Source organism: Misgurnus anguillicaudatus, chromosome 20, assembly GCF_027580225.2.
Source record: "Misgurnus anguillicaudatus chromosome 20, ASM2758022v2, whole genome shotgun sequence".
Taxonomy (NCBI): Eukaryota; Metazoa; Chordata; class Actinopteri; order Cypriniformes; family Cobitidae; genus Misgurnus; species Misgurnus anguillicaudatus.
The window spans coordinates 3,790,707-3,805,587 of record NC_073356.2 but is presented as its reverse complement, the minus strand read 5'-3'; the positions used below and the strand labels follow the sequence as shown (position 1 = coordinate 3,805,587).

The window sequence follows — 14,881 nt, the reverse complement described above, 5'->3', positions numbered from 1 at the left end:
TTACAGCAAAAAGGCAATGTTTGAGAGGAACTAAGAAGAGGAATTTTGTCATTCTTAATCATAAAGAACCCAGACACAGTGTCAATTAATGCACCATGAGTTTTGAAAAAGTCCCACCCAAGAAGAACATCCTGTCTAGAGTCTCTTACAACATACATGTCCAAGCTGAATGTGTGCGAGCCCAAGCGCAATGTAACAGGTAATGAACCCAAAATGTCCAATTGTTGACCTGTAAGTGTGTGTGCAACCTGATAACTTTTCAGGAAGGGGCGATGTTTCAGCGCAGGGATGTGGTTACGTAACGTCTCACTAATCAGGGACAAAGCGGCACTGGTGTCCAGAAAAACAGTGACTGCTTGATCTTCAACGAGTCCCTTTATGTATGGTTTCCAGGTTGCAGTGTCCACTGAAGAGACTGTGGGGTCACCATGGGCCGGTGTCAGTTGAGCTGAAGACTGGCCCTCATCTCCAGCTACCACCCGTTTCCTGAGCGCTGATGCTCGGCGAAGTGTACATGGCGTGAATGGGGTCGTTGTGGACTTGGGGAATGACGAGTGTAATACCGTTCACCCCTCTGCCGGTCTCTGTCCTCAAATGGGCTGATGTCATCCCTGGCACGATATCTGTAGACAGGCGGAGCAGACATAGAGTCGGCATATGCAGTGTATCTCCGTTCAGGGCTAAAGTGGCGATCTGCTCCCTCATGATGGAAAGGTCTCCTAGGCTTTTCCCGCTGCTGATGGCTTGGGCTGGGGCTCCAGTGTGATCTACGATGGTCATCCCTAGAACGTGCAGGAGATCGTCCTCTGGAGTAAGGTGCATCCGCTGTATTGAAACGTGGATAGCGGGGGGCTGCAGTGTAGCGGTCATCTCTGGTGCTGTCCATAGAAGGCGATCTCCCACGATAAGGGAAATGTCGTTCAGGAGATGGGGCGGCATAGGCATGATGAGACTTTGATGGTGCTAATGTAGCTACAATGGACTGCAGTTTGTCTACTTTCAGATGAAGTTAATTGAGCTGGGCTGCCAGGGTATTAGTGGGCTCAGTAGTGAGGCTGTGCACAGGAGTAGGTTGAGAAATTGGAGATGTAAACGATGGGCAGGGCTCAGTAGCAGTAAAACGTGCCCTCTCACAGCGACCAGCCACTTTAATTGCGTCATCAAGAGTGGTAACACCAAACTCGTACAACTTAGCTTGCAATGCAGAGTCAAGTCCAGCCGTAAAACGTCGCAAAATTTCACCCTTAATGGCAGACTCTCCATAATCTGGATAAGCCTGGCGAACAAGGCGGGTCAATTCAGCAACATAAACTTCCAATGGCTCTGTAGTGAGACATGGTCTAGCATTCAAATATGTTTGGAAAGTTCTCAGTTGTTGTTTTTGATCAAACACTGCAGACATTTTGAGACATGTGGTGTCATAATTAGATTTGATGTCATCTGACAAACTGTCCCAGTAACTAAATGCAGCACCTGCCAATCTAGATGGAAGCACTTTGGTAAGCTGAGGTTTGTCCATACCTGAGGTCTCACGGCATACTTGAAACCGGCAGGCCCATTGAGAAAAGCTTTCGCTGCCATCTCCAGTGAAATCAGGGGGTAAAACAGCTCTAAAGTGCACATGAGGTGTTGACACATTGTCTTCTGCCATGTTTGAACAAACTGATATCAATGTCAAGCAGTTATTGCAGCATCACAATAGTTCAGTCCAGAAGAATCTCTTATTTTTGAGGAAAATAAAGTACTAATTAATATTTTAATGTAATGGCTACGATGGTGACATGTAAAGCATTTGTGAAGCAGGAAAAAAATTATATTTAATAAATTGGCTCTTTCAAATTGTCTCTTTGTTTTCCACAATGTGTGTTATTCCTTTCTTCTGTTTGAAATAAGCAGATTAGCAATAATTGCAGTTACCAAAGTCCGCCACTAGTGGGAACCAATCGCACATTTTCCAGGTTTTGCGGGAGCTGAGAGATGTTGGCAATGAGCCAATTCCCACGAGGCGAAGTCAGCGCGGATTTCTTGTTAAATAAAACTGAATAAACTAACAACTGCACTTTAAAAAGAAAACATGAGAGTGAAAACAAAGTGAAACTAACCCAAAAGTTATCAATATAGTTTCTCTGAATACCGTCCACGAAACTTGGAAAGATTATATGCAAAGGAAAAACGTTTCAAACGCAAAATAGCCTTAAGTACGAATGTTCCAGCATATATGATAACACAGCAGCCAACAATACCAGTCCAACAGCAACTCAGACGTCTGCAAATGTCCCAGTTTTGCTGCGATATCCCACCACTGCCACCAATAAATATGTAAGGCGTGGAGTATAGATGTTAATGCTTTCCAATAAGACGATGGATGAAGGTATTCTCAACTATTAACTTTTATTCAAGTTAGCACAGAGAGCCTCAACAAGAACACGGGGCACACAGGCAAAAGTACTCCCCTCTCCCTCTCCTTTTCTCTTCCCCGCACGCATTCCCCCACCAAAATAAAAGTCCCTCATAATACATGAAAGAAATAGGTAAATGCCTTATAAAATAAAATAGACAAGAATGAAATGCAACCATATAACAAACTTTGTCTGTCTCACAGTATGAAAAGTTTGACCCCATGCTGCGCGTGCACCCGATAGTCATTCAATGTTTACAAACCTTGAAGGGGTCTATAGAGACAGATTAATCTCATTAATAATTCACGCAAAAAACATGATTCATACATGCGTAGACAATTTCACATGCATGAAATCTAATTCACATACACAAAAATATATATATTCACAAAAAAACGATGTACATACACAAATAAAAATACATATTCATAAAATACGTTTCACAAACAAGAAAAAACAATTCACAAATGTAGAACTGTGTACGAAAAGTTTTACATTTTGAGTTTATCATGACGTGGGTCACTCGTACTCTTTAGCTAGTCAGATGCAAGCTTACCATTCAACCAATCATAACCCGTCAAGAGCGCAGCACTCAAGGAGCTCAGCAATGCACACCTTTTGCGCAATCTGGCAATCTCCTGACGTTTTTCCGGAAGAATCTTCCAGCGTATTTCGTATCTGAGTGTACTAGCAGCAAAATGCTTTCATATAATTCATTTGAGAGCGATTTATAACTAAAGTATATTTATAGCATTATATAGTTAACCATTATAGTAACGGCTTCCAGAAAGTTTAAATATCAACAGCAGAAAGAAAGTTAAGCTGAACATTGCTGTGTCCAGTTATGTGAGGACTCCTCAAAGTTCAACTCTGTATGAGTTTCCAAATGTTTTTTGTGGACGAAAAACACGCAGAAAATGGATTCACAACATTCGACGTGAGCGATTTAACATCACATCTCATACATGGATCTGCAGTCATTTTAAAAGTGATGATTTGATCGTGCTATTTACCCTTAAAGTGCGTCGCTGGCTGAGAAAGGACGCTGCCTTATCCAGTGAACCGAGTATTGCATTTAGTTTTGTTCAGGTGTAAATAATATTGACATGTATATAATCAACTTTTATTCAGTGTTGCCTGCACTACAGGACTGTAAATATAAATGACTTTGAACATTTGCAATGCAGTAATGAATGTAAATATACTGTTAATAACTTTTATTCAGTGTTGCATGCACTGCATGAATGTTAACATGTGGCTTTGAACATTTACAATGCAGTAATGTATTTTAAAATATACTGTAAATAACTTTCATACAGTGTTGCCTGCACTGCATGAATGTAAAACTAAATGACTTTGAACATTTACATTGCAGTAATGTATGTATGCACTGTTAAACCTTGCTGTAGATTTCTGGGTAAATAACTGTAAAATTGGCAGTATTCAGCTTTAACATCGGTGAAAGGTATTTTACTGTGATATGAGGTGCAGTTATGCTGCACTAATAATAAACTACAGTAAATTACTCTTTGCACCAATTAAAAGAAATAACTGTAATAATATCTGGTAAATTACTGTCCTCTTCATTTCCCATGATGCATTACGTCACAATTTATTTTACGACTAACTAAGAATAAGAGTCAACTTGATATTTGTTAGTATTCTGAAATAAGAGAGTCTTTATAACGTACGCAGCCTAGAAACGCGACCCCCAGGAGGCTGCAGCCTTCCGATTGAGAAACGATTCACGTGAGACTTCCAAAGCGCCTATCCATCTGGCCTGGCTGACTGCTGGCAATAGAGCCTCTTTAAAACAACTGCTGGCAGCGGTGGGATTCAAACCCACGCCCCCGGAGAGACTGGAGCCTAAATCCAGCGCCTTGGACCGCTCGGCCACACTACCACTTAAAGGGGTTGCTTTTGTTGTCCAAAGCTCGCATATGCAGGCTGCATCGAGCATCAAGCCAGCTTCATTCAAGTTAACTGAACATTACATTCACAAGTCACAGCGCCTTAGACCAGGGGTTTTCAAACCTGTCCTGGAGGACCACTAGTACTGCACAATTTGCATGTCTCCCTCATTAGACACACCTGGTTTAAATGTTCAACTCATTAGTAGAGACTGCAAGACCTGAACTGGGTGTCTAAGGTAACTGAATGAGGTGTGTCACAAAAGGGAAACATGCAAAATGTGCAGTACTAGTGGTCCTCCAGGACAGGTTTGAAAAGCCCTGCCTTAGACCGCACGGCCACGCTACCACTTAAAGGGGTTGCTTTGGTTGTCCGGAGCTCACATATGCGCCTGCATCGAGCATCAAGGCAGCTTCATTCAAGTTAACTGAACATTACATTCGCAAGTCACAAGCATATTACAGCAATTTACGATTAACTAAGAATAAGAGTCAACTTGGTATTTGTTAGTATTCTGAAATAAGAGAGTCTTTATAACGTACGCAGCCTAGAAACGTGACCCCCAGGAGGCTGCAGCCTTCCCATTGAGAAACGATCCACGTTAGACTTCCAAAGCGCCTATCCATCTGGCCTGGCTGACTGCTGGCAATAGAGCCTCTTTAAAACAACTGCTGGCAGCGGTGGGATTCGAACCCACGCCCCCGGAGAGACTGGAGCCTAAATCCAGCGCCTTGGACCGCTCGGCCACGCTACCCTTTGGAGAAAGCTCTCTGGTGAGTTTCGGGGAGGTGCAGCTCCACGGACAGCCTCAGTTGATTTCGAGGACCTCGTTGGCGGGGGAGAATCGTCTTTAAGGTCCTGCTGTGCTGATTCATACTCCTGGAGATCCCAAATCCTACAGAGTTCTATCGTTTAGAAAGTACATCTGACACAACAAATGAAGCCATGGGGTTTGCTTGAAATCAAAAATTAGGTGAGATTCCCAAAGCTCCCACAGAAATCTAAAGGAAGCGCTTCTGACAAACCAATTAACACGTGGGATGTTCTTGCATGCCAAAACCACTTTATTTTCCAGATTATCTTACAGAAATCTGATACAGTGCCTGACTGCTGGCAATTGAGCCTCTTTAAAATTGCTCCTGGCAGCGGTGGGATTCGAACCCACGCCTCCGTAGAGACTGGAGCCTTAATCCAGCGCCTTGGACCGCTCGGCCACGCTACCATTTAAAGGGTTTGCTTTTGTTGTCCACAGCTCGCATATGCAGGCTGCATCGAGCATCAAGCCAGCTTCATTCAAGTTAACTGAACATTACATTCACAAGTCACAGCGCCTTAGACCAGGGGTTTTCAAACCTGTCCTGGAGGACCACTAGTACTGCACAATTTGCATGTCTCCCTCATTAGACACACCTGGTTTAAATGTTCAACTCATTAGTAGAGACTGCAAGACCTGAACTGGGTGTCTAAGGTAACTGAATGAGGTGTGTCACAAAAGGGAAACATGCAAAATGTGCAGTACTAGTGGTCCTCCAGGACAGGTTTGAAAACCCCTGCCTTAGACCGCACGGCCCCGCTACCACTTAAAGGGGTTGCTTTGGTTGTCCGGAGCTCACATATGCGGCTGCATCGAGCATCAAGGCAGCTTCATTCAAGTTAACTGAACATTACATTCGCAAGTCACAAGCATATTACAGCAATTTACGATTAACTAAGAATAAGAGTCAACTTGGTATTTGGTAGTATTCTGAAATAAGAGAGTCTTTATAACGTACGCAGCCTAGAAACGTGCCCCCAGGAGGCTGCAGCCTTCCGATTGAGAAACGATCCACGTGAGACTTGCAAAGCGCCTATCCATCTGGCCTGGCTGACTGCTGGCAATAGAGCCTCTTTAAAACAACTGCTGGCAGCGGTGGGATTCGAACCCACGCCCCCGGAGAGACTGGAGCCTAAATCCAGCGCCTTGGACCGCTCGGCCACGCTACCCTTTGGAGAAAGCTCTCTGGTGAGTTTCGGGGAGGTGCAGCTCCACGGACAGCCTCAGTTGATTTCGAGGACCTCGTTGGCGGGAGAGAATCGTCTTTAAGGTCCTGCTGTGCTGAGACATACTCCAGGGGCCTCATTTATCAACATTGCGTAGAAAATGTTCTATATTTGTACCTACGAATGAAATTTAGAATGTGCCTAAGTACAAAAAAATCGGGATTTATCAACGTGCGCACGTGGTTTGTACGCACATCAGTAAGTAATCCTTGATGATAAATCCCACTTGTTCTTAAGGACCATGCTCGTGCACGTTCATGTTCATTTGCATTTCGAAACGCCTCCAATGCACCATATATGGTGACAACACCTCCCGTTATAAGTCACGTGGTTGTGCTTTTTCCCTCATCGCAATAATGACAAATAGAGCGTAAAATAGGAACTTTACAGACGCATAAATTGAGTTACTGGATGAGTTTAAATCCTAATAACACATCCTGTTTGGTTCACTTAGTCTGGGAGGAATGACTAACAAAAGAAAACAAATCTGCATGGGAACATGTTACCAGTGAGTTTAATTCCGTTGAGTATGAGAACACTTTTAGAAATCAAAAAAGTCGTTTGACATTAAATTATCAGCAAAAAAAACGCGTCACAGCACACCGACGTGAAACGAGTGCAACTGGAGGAGGACAGACAACTTTCCACCTTGGACAGCAGCATATATAACCAGCATCATTGGCGCGATCTTTGAAAACGCGCTACCGGCGGAATGATTATTTGCCAAGTCTTCCAATAACGCAAGATAAGCCATTGCACTGTGTCAAGCATTTGACGGAGACTTCATTAATACAAATCACATGTGCTTTCACAGATACAGATACATATCACAAATAAATCATTAAACTTATTTGCTGTTACCATACTGACATTAATCATTTTTAACACCTGCTTGTGGATAATAAATAGACACTTCTTTATACTCACTGGAACAGGGTCCTGTGTAGTATCGCTATTCTACCACTAGATGCTCTGCGTACGCATACTCCGAGGTGTGCGTATATTTACACACATTTCTAAGTATAAGTGCAATTTGATAAATTCCACACTTTGCGTAAAACTGTTTCTACGCACACTTTACGCACACTTCTGTGCGTACGCACGCTTGATAAATGAGGCCCCTGGAGATCCCAAATCCTACAGAGTTCTATCGTTTAGAAAGTACATCTGACACAACAAATGAAGCCATGGGGTTTGCTTGAAATCAAAAATTAGGTGAGATTCCCAAAGCTCCCACAGAAATCTAAAGGAAGCGCTTCTGACAAACCAATTAACACGTGGGATGTTCTTGCATGCCAAAACCACTTTTTTTTCCAGATTATCTTACAGAAATCTGATACAGTGCCCGATTGCTGGTAATTGAGCCTCTTTAAAATTGCTCCTGGCAGCGGTGGGATTCGAACACACGCCTCTGAAGAGACTGGAGCCTTAATCCAGCTCCTTAGACCGCTCGGCCACGCTACCACTTAAAGGGGTTGCTTTTGTTGTCCAGAGCTCGCATAAGCAGGCTGCATCGAGCATCAGGCCAGCTTCATTCAAGTAAACTGAACATTACATTCACAAGTCACAGCGCCTTAGACCAGGGGTTTTCAAACCTGTCCTGGAGGACCACTAGTACTGCACAATTTGCATGTCTCCCTCATTAGACACACCTGGTTTAAATGTTCAACTCATTAGTAGAGACTGCAAGACCTGAACTGGGTGTCTAAGGTAACTGAATGAGGTGTGTCACAAAAGGGAAACATGCAAAATGTGCAATACTAGTGGTCCTCCAGGACAGGTTTGAAAACCCCTGCCTTAGACCGCACGGCCACGCTACCACTTAAAGGGGTTGCTTTGGTTGTCCGGAGCTCACATATGCGGCTGCATCGAGCATCAAGGCAGCTTCATTCAAGTTAACTGAACATTACATTCGCAAGTCACAAGCATATTACAGCAATTTACGATTAACTAAGAATAAGAGTCAACTTGGTATTGTTTAGTATTCTGAAATAAGAGAGTCTTTATAACGTACGCAGCCTAGAAACGTGACCCCCAGGAGGCTGCAGCCTTCCGATTGAGAAACGATCCACGTGAGACTTCCAAAGCGCCTATCCATCTGGCCTGGCTGACTGCTGGCAATAGAGCCTCTTTAAAACAACTGCTGGCAGCGGTGGGATACGTTCTTGCATGCCAAAACCACTTTATTTTCCAGATTATTTTACAGAAATCTGATACAGTGCCCGACTGCTGGCAATTGAGCCTCTTTAAAATTGCTCCTGGCAGCGGTGGGATTCGAACCCACGCCTCCAAAGAGACTGGAGCCTTAATCCAGCGCCTTGGACCGCTCGGCCACGCTACCACTTAAAGGGGTTTTTGGTAGTATTCTGAAATAAGAGAGTCTTTATAACGTATGCATCCTAGAAACGTGACCCCCAGGAGGCTGCAGCCTTCCGATTGAGAAACGATCCACGTGAGACTTCCAAAGCGCCTATCCATCTGGCCTGGCTGACTGCTGGCAATAGAGCCTCTTTAAAACAACTGCTGGCAGCGGTGGGATTCGAACACACGCCTTTGAAGAGACTGGAGCCTTAATCCAGCTCCTTAGACCGCTCGGCCACGCTACCACTTAAAGGGGTTGCTTTTGTTGTCCAGAGCGCGCATATGCAGGCTGCATCGAGCATCAAGCCAGCTTCATTCAAGTTAACTGAACATTACATTCACAAGTCACAGCGCCTTAGACCAGGGGTTTTCAAACCTGTCCTGGAGGACCACTAGTACTGCACAATTTGCATGTCTCCCTCATTAGACACACCTGGTTTAAATGTTCAACTCATTAGTAGAGACTGCAAGACCTGAACTGGGTGTCTAAGGTAACTGAATGAGGTGTGTCACAAAAGGGAAACATACAAAATGTGCAGTACTAGTGGTCCTCCAGGACAGGTTTGAAAACCCCTGCCTTAGACCGCACGGCCACGCTACCACTTAAAGGGGTTGCTTTGGTTGTCCGGAGCTCACATATGCGGCTGCATCGAGCATCAAGGCAGCTTCATTCAAGTTAACTGAACATTACATTCGCAAGTCACAAGCATATTACAGCAATTTACGATTAAATAAGAATAAGAGTCAACTTGGTATTTGTTAGTATTCTGAAATAAGAGAGTCTTTATAACGTACGCAGCCTAGAAACGTGACCCCCAGGAGGCTGCAGCCTTCCGATTGAGAAACTATCCACGTGAGACTTCCAAAGCGCCTATCCATCTGGCCTGGCTGACTGCTGGCAATAGAGCCTCTTTAAAACAACTGCTGGCAGCGGTGGGATTCGAACCCACGCCGCCGGAGCGACTGAAGCCTAAATCCAGCGCCTTGGACCGCTCGGCCACGCTACCCTTTGGAGAAAGCTCGCTGGTGAGTTTCGGGGAGGTGCAGCTCCACGGACAGCCTCAGTTGATTTCGAGGACCTCGTTGGCGGGAGAGAATCGTCTTTAAGGTCCTGCTGTGCTGAGTCATACTCCTGGAGATCCCAAATCCTACAGAGTTCTATCGTTTAGAAAGTACATCTGACACAACAAATGAAGCCATGGGGTTTGCTTGAAATCAAAAATTAGGTGAGATTCCCAAAGCTCCCACAGAAATCTAAAGGAAGCGCTTCTGACAAACCAATTAACACGTGGGATGTTCTTGCATGCCAAAACCACTTTATTTTCCAGATTATCTTACAAAAATCTGATACAGTGCCCGACTGCTGGCAATTGAGCCTCTTTAAAATTGCTACTGGCAGCGGTGGGATTCGAACCCACGCCTCCGAAGAGACTGGAGCCTTAATCCAGCGCCTTAGACCGCTCGGCCACGCTACCACTTAAAGGGGTTGCTTTTGTTGTCCAGAGCTCGCATATGCAGGCTGCATCGAGCATCAAGCCAGCTTCATTCAAGTTAACTGAACATTACATTCACAAGTCACAGCGCCTTAGACCAGGGGTTTTCAAACCTGTCCTGGAGGACCACTAGTACTGCACAATTTGCATGTCTCCCTCATTAGACACACCTGGTTTAAATGTTCAACTCATTAGTAGAGACTGCAAGACCTGAACTGGGTGTCTAAGGTAACTGAATGAGGTGTGTCACAAAAGGGAAACATGCAAAATGGGCAGTACTAGTCCAGGACAGGTTTGAAAACCCCTGCCTTAGACCGCACGGCCACGCTACCACTTAAAGGGGTTGCTTTGGTTGTCCGGAGCTCACATATGCGGCTGCATCGAGCATCAAGGCAGCTTCATTCAAGTTAACTGAACATTACATTCGCAAGTCACAAGCATATTACAGCAATTTACGATTAAATAAGAATAAGAGTCAACTTGGTATTTGTTAGTATTCTGAAATAAGAGAGTCTTTATAACGTACGCAGCCTAGAAACGTGACCGCCAGGAGGCTGCAGCCTTCCGATTGAGAAACGATCCTCGTGAGACTTCCAAAGCGCCTATCCATCTGGCCTGGCTGACTGCTGGCAATAGAGCCTCTTTAAAACAACTGCTGGCAGCGGAGGAATTCGAACCCACGCCGCCGGAGCGACTGAAGCCTAAATCCAGCGCCTTGGACCGCTCGGCCACGCTACCCTTTGGAGAAAGCTCTCTGGTGAGTTTCGGGGAGGTGCTGCTCCACGGACAGCCTCAGTTGATTTCGAGGACCTCGTTGGCGGGAGAGAATCGTCTTTAAGGTCCTGCTGTGCTGAGTCATACTCCTGGAGATCCCAAATCCTACAGAGTTCTATCGTTTAGAAAGTACATCTGACACAACAAATGAAGCCATGGGGTTTGCTTGAAATCAAAAATTAGGTGAGATTCCCAAAGCTCCCACAGAAATCTAAAGGAAGCGCTTCTGACAAACCAATTAACACGTGGGATGTTCTTGCATGCCAAAACCACTTTATTTTCCAGATTATCTTACAGAAATCTGATACAGTGCCCGACTGCTGGCAATTGAGCCTCTTTAAAATTGCTTCTGGCAGCGGTGGGATTAAAACCCACGCCTCCGAAGAGACTGGAGCCTTAATCCAGCGCCTTAGACCGCTCGGCCACGCTACCCTTTGGAGAAAGCTCTCTGGTGAGTTTCGGGGAGGTGCAGCTCCACGGACAGCCTCAGTTGATTTCGAGGACCTCGTTGGCGGGAGAGAATCGTCTTTAAGGTCCTGCTGTGCTGAGTCATACTCCTGGAGTTCCCAAATCCTACAGAGTTCTATCGTTTCGAAAGTACATCTGACACAACAAATGAAGCCATGGGGTTTGCTTGAAATCAAAAATTAGGTGAGATTCCCAAAGCTCCCACAGAAATCTAAAGGAAGCGCTTCTGACAAACCAATTAACACGTGGGATGTTCTTGCATGCCAAAACCACTTTATTTTCCAGATTATCTTACAGAAATCTGATACAGTGCCCGACTGCTGGCAATTGAGCCTCTTTAAAATTGCTCCTGGCAGCGGTGGGATTCGAACCCACGCCTCCGAAGAGACTGGAGCCTTAATCCAGCGCCTTAGACCGCTCGGCCACGCTACCACTTAAAGGGGTTGCTTTTGTTGTCCAGAGCTCGCATATGCAGGCTGCATCGAGCATCAAGCCAGCTTCATTCAAGTTAACTGAACATTACATTCACAAGTCACAGCGCCTTAGACCAGGGGTTTTCAAACCTGTCCTGGAGGACCACTAGTACTGCACAATTTGCATGTCTCCCTATCTTTTAGAAAGTACATCTGACACAACAAATGAAGCCATGGGGTTTGCTTGAAATCAAAAATTAGGTGAGATTCCCAAAGCTCCCACAGAAATCTAAAGGAAGCGCTTCTGACAAACCAATTAACACGTGGGATGTTCTTGCATGCCAAAACCACTTTATTTTCCAGATTATCTTACAGAAATCTGATACAGTGCCCGACTGCTGGCAATTGAGCCTCTTTAAAATTGCTCCTGGCAGCGGTGGGATTCGAACCCACGCCTCCGAAGAGACTGGAGCCTTAATCCAGCACCTTAGACCGCTCGGCCACGCTACCACTTAAAGGGGTTGCTTTTGTTGTCCAGAGATCGCATATGCAGGCTGCATCGAGCATCAAGCCAGCTTCATTCAAGTTAACTGAACATTACATTCACAAGTCACAGCGCCTTAGACCAGGGGTTTTCAAACCTGTCCTGGAGGACCACTAGTACTGCACAATTTGCATGTCTCCCTCATTAGACACACCTGGTTTAAATGTTCAACTCATTAGTAGAGACTGCAAGACCTGAACTGGGTGTCTAAGGTAACTGAATGAGGTGTGTCACAAAAGGGAAACATGCAAAATGTGCAGTACTAGTGGTCGTCCAGGACAGGTTTGAAAACCGCTGCCTTAGACCGCACGGCCACGCTACCACTTAAAGGGGTTGCTTTGGTTGTCCGGAGCTCACATATGCGGCTGCATCGAGCATCAAGGCAGCTTCATTCAAGTTAACTGAACATTACATTCGCAAGTCACAAGCATATTACAGCAATTTACGATTAACTAAGAATAAGAGTCAACTTGGTATTTTGTAGTATTCTGAAATAAGAGAGTCTTTATAACGTACGCAGCCTAGAAACGTGACCCCCAGGAGGCTGCAGCCTTCCGATTGAGAAACGATCCACGTGAGACTTCCAAAGCGCCTATCCATCTGGCCTGGCTGACTGCTGGCAATAGAGCCTCTTTAAAACAACTGCTGGCAGCGGTGGGATTCGAACCCACGCCCCCGGAGAGACTGGAGCCTAAATCCAGCGCCTTGGACCGCTCGGCCACGCTACCCTTTGGAGAAAGCTCTCTGGTGAGTTTCGGGGAGGTGCAGCTCCACGGACAGCCTCAGTTGATTTCGAGGACCTCGTTGGCGGGAGAGAATCGTCTTTAAGGTCCTGACGTGCTGAGTCATACTCCTGGAGTTCCCAAATCCTACAGAGTTCTATCGTTTCGAAAGTACATCTGACACAACAAATGAAGCCATGGGGTTTGCTTGAAATCAAAAATTAGGTGAGATTCCCAAAGCTCCCACAGAAATCTAAAGGAAGCGCTTCTGACAAACCAATTAACACGTGGGATGTTCTTGCATGCCAAAACCACTTTATTTTCCAGATTATCTTACAGAAATCTGATACAGTGCCCGACTGCTGGCAATTGAGCCTCTTTAAAATTGCTCCTGGCAGCGGTGGGATTCGAACCCACGCCTCCGAAGAGACTGGAGCCTTAATCCAGCGCCTTAGACCGCTCGGCCACGCTACCACTTAAAGGGGTTGCTTTTGTTGTCCAGAGCTCGCATATGCAGGCTGCATCGAGCATCAAGCCAGCTTCATTCAAGTTAACTGAACATTACATTCACAAGTCACAGCGCCTTAGACCAGGGGTTTTCAAACCTGTCCTGGAGGACCACTAGTACTGCACAATTTGCATGTCTCCCTATCATTTAGAAAGTACATCTGACACAACAAATGAAGCCATGGGGTTTGCTTGAAATCAAAAATTAGGTGAGATTCCCAAAGCTCCCACAGAAATCTAAAGGAAGCGCTTCTGACAAACCAATTAACACGTGGGATGTTCTTGCATGCCAAAACCACTTTATTTTCCAGATTATCTTACAGAAATCTGATACAGTGCCCGACTGCTGGCAATTGAGCCTCTTTAAAATTGCTCCTGGCAGCGGTGGGATTCGAACTCACGCCTCCGAAGAGACTGGAGCCTTAATCCAGCACCTTAGACCGCACGGCCACGCTACCACTTAAAGGGGTTGCTTTTGTTGTCCAGAGCTCGCATATGCAGGCTGCATCGAGCATCAAGCCAGCTTCATTCAAGTTAACTGAACATTACATTCACAAGTCACAGCGCCTTAGACCAGGGGTTTTCAAACCTGTCCTGGAGGACCACTAGTACTGCACAATTTGCATGTCTCCCTATCATTTAGAAAGTACATCTGACACAACAAATGAAGCCATGGGGTTTGCTTGAAATCAAAAATTAGGTGAGATTCCCAAAGCTCCCACAGAAATCTAAAGGAAGCGCTTCTGACAAACCAATTAACACGTGGGATGTTCTTGCATGCCAAAACCACTTTATTTTCCAGATTATCTTACAGAAATCTGATACAGTGCCCGACTGCTGGCAATTGAGCCTCTTTAAAATTGCTCCTGGCAGCGGTGGGATTCGAACTCACGCCTCCGAAGAGACTGGAGCCTTAATCCAGCACCTTAGACCGCTCGGCCACGCTACCACTTAAAGGGGTTGCTTTTGTTGTCCAGAGCTCGCATATGCAGGCTGCATCGAGCATCAAGCCAGCTTCATTCAAGTTAACTGAACATTACATTCACAAGTCACAGCGCCTTAGACCAGGGGTTTTCAAACCTGTCCTGGAGGACCACTAGTACTGCACAATTTGCATGTCTCCCTATCGTTTAGAAAGTACATCTGACACAACAAATGAAGCCATGGGGTTTGCTTGAAATCAAAAATTAGGTGAGATTCCCAAAGCTCCCACAGAAATCTAAAGGAAGCGCTTCTGACAAACCAATTA

At 45.3% G+C, this 14,881-nt stretch overlaps 15 non-coding genes across 15 annotated transcripts; all 15 read right to left on the bottom strand.

Annotated features, from left to right (window-relative positions):
• Window positions 1–4,220: 4,220 nt before the first annotated feature.
• Window positions 4,221–4,302, bottom strand: trnal-uag (transfer RNA leucine (anticodon UAG)). The gene has a single exon. It is a non-coding gene; the product is annotated as a tRNA-Leu (tRNA).
• A 680-nt stretch (window positions 4,303–4,982) lies between these two features.
• On the bottom strand, window positions 4,983–5,064 carry trnal-uag (transfer RNA leucine (anticodon UAG)). The gene has a single exon. It is a non-coding gene; the product is annotated as a tRNA-Leu (tRNA).
• Window positions 5,065–5,450: 386 nt separating this feature from the next.
• trnal-aag (transfer RNA leucine (anticodon AAG)) lies at window positions 5,451–5,532 on the bottom strand. The gene has a single exon. It is a non-coding gene; the product is annotated as a tRNA-Leu (tRNA).
• A 679-nt stretch (window positions 5,533–6,211) lies between these two features.
• On the bottom strand, window positions 6,212–6,293 carry trnal-uag (transfer RNA leucine (anticodon UAG)). Its single transcript has one exon. It is a non-coding gene; the product is annotated as a tRNA-Leu (tRNA).
• A 1,439-nt stretch (window positions 6,294–7,732) lies between these two features.
• Window positions 7,733–7,814, bottom strand: trnal-aag (transfer RNA leucine (anticodon AAG)). Its single transcript has one exon. It is a non-coding gene; the product is annotated as a tRNA-Leu (tRNA).
• Window positions 7,815–8,609: 795 nt separating this feature from the next.
• On the bottom strand, window positions 8,610–8,691 carry trnal-aag (transfer RNA leucine (anticodon AAG)). Its single transcript has one exon. It is a non-coding gene; the product is annotated as a tRNA-Leu (tRNA).
• A 945-nt stretch (window positions 8,692–9,636) lies between these two features.
• trnal-uag (transfer RNA leucine (anticodon UAG)) lies at window positions 9,637–9,718 on the bottom strand. Its single transcript has one exon. It is a non-coding gene; the product is annotated as a tRNA-Leu (tRNA).
• Window positions 9,719–10,104: 386 nt separating this feature from the next.
• Window positions 10,105–10,186, bottom strand: trnal-aag (transfer RNA leucine (anticodon AAG)). The gene has a single exon. It is a non-coding gene; the product is annotated as a tRNA-Leu (tRNA).
• A 1,142-nt stretch (window positions 10,187–11,328) lies between these two features.
• On the bottom strand, window positions 11,329–11,410 carry trnal-aag (transfer RNA leucine (anticodon AAG)). The gene has a single exon. It is a non-coding gene; the product is annotated as a tRNA-Leu (tRNA).
• A 386-nt stretch (window positions 11,411–11,796) lies between these two features.
• trnal-aag (transfer RNA leucine (anticodon AAG)) lies at window positions 11,797–11,878 on the bottom strand. The gene has a single exon. It is a non-coding gene; the product is annotated as a tRNA-Leu (tRNA).
• Window positions 11,879–12,287: 409 nt separating this feature from the next.
• On the bottom strand, window positions 12,288–12,369 carry trnal-aag (transfer RNA leucine (anticodon AAG)). Its single transcript has one exon. It is a non-coding gene; the product is annotated as a tRNA-Leu (tRNA).
• A 680-nt stretch (window positions 12,370–13,049) lies between these two features.
• Window positions 13,050–13,131, bottom strand: trnal-uag (transfer RNA leucine (anticodon UAG)). The gene has a single exon. It is a non-coding gene; the product is annotated as a tRNA-Leu (tRNA).
• Window positions 13,132–13,517: 386 nt separating this feature from the next.
• On the bottom strand, window positions 13,518–13,599 carry trnal-aag (transfer RNA leucine (anticodon AAG)). The gene has a single exon. It is a non-coding gene; the product is annotated as a tRNA-Leu (tRNA).
• Window positions 13,600–14,008: 409 nt separating this feature from the next.
• trnal-aag (transfer RNA leucine (anticodon AAG)) lies at window positions 14,009–14,090 on the bottom strand. Its single transcript has one exon. It is a non-coding gene; the product is annotated as a tRNA-Leu (tRNA).
• Window positions 14,091–14,499: 409 nt separating this feature from the next.
• trnal-aag (transfer RNA leucine (anticodon AAG)) lies at window positions 14,500–14,581 on the bottom strand. Its single transcript has one exon. It is a non-coding gene; the product is annotated as a tRNA-Leu (tRNA).
• Window positions 14,582–14,881: the final 300 nt, after the last annotated feature.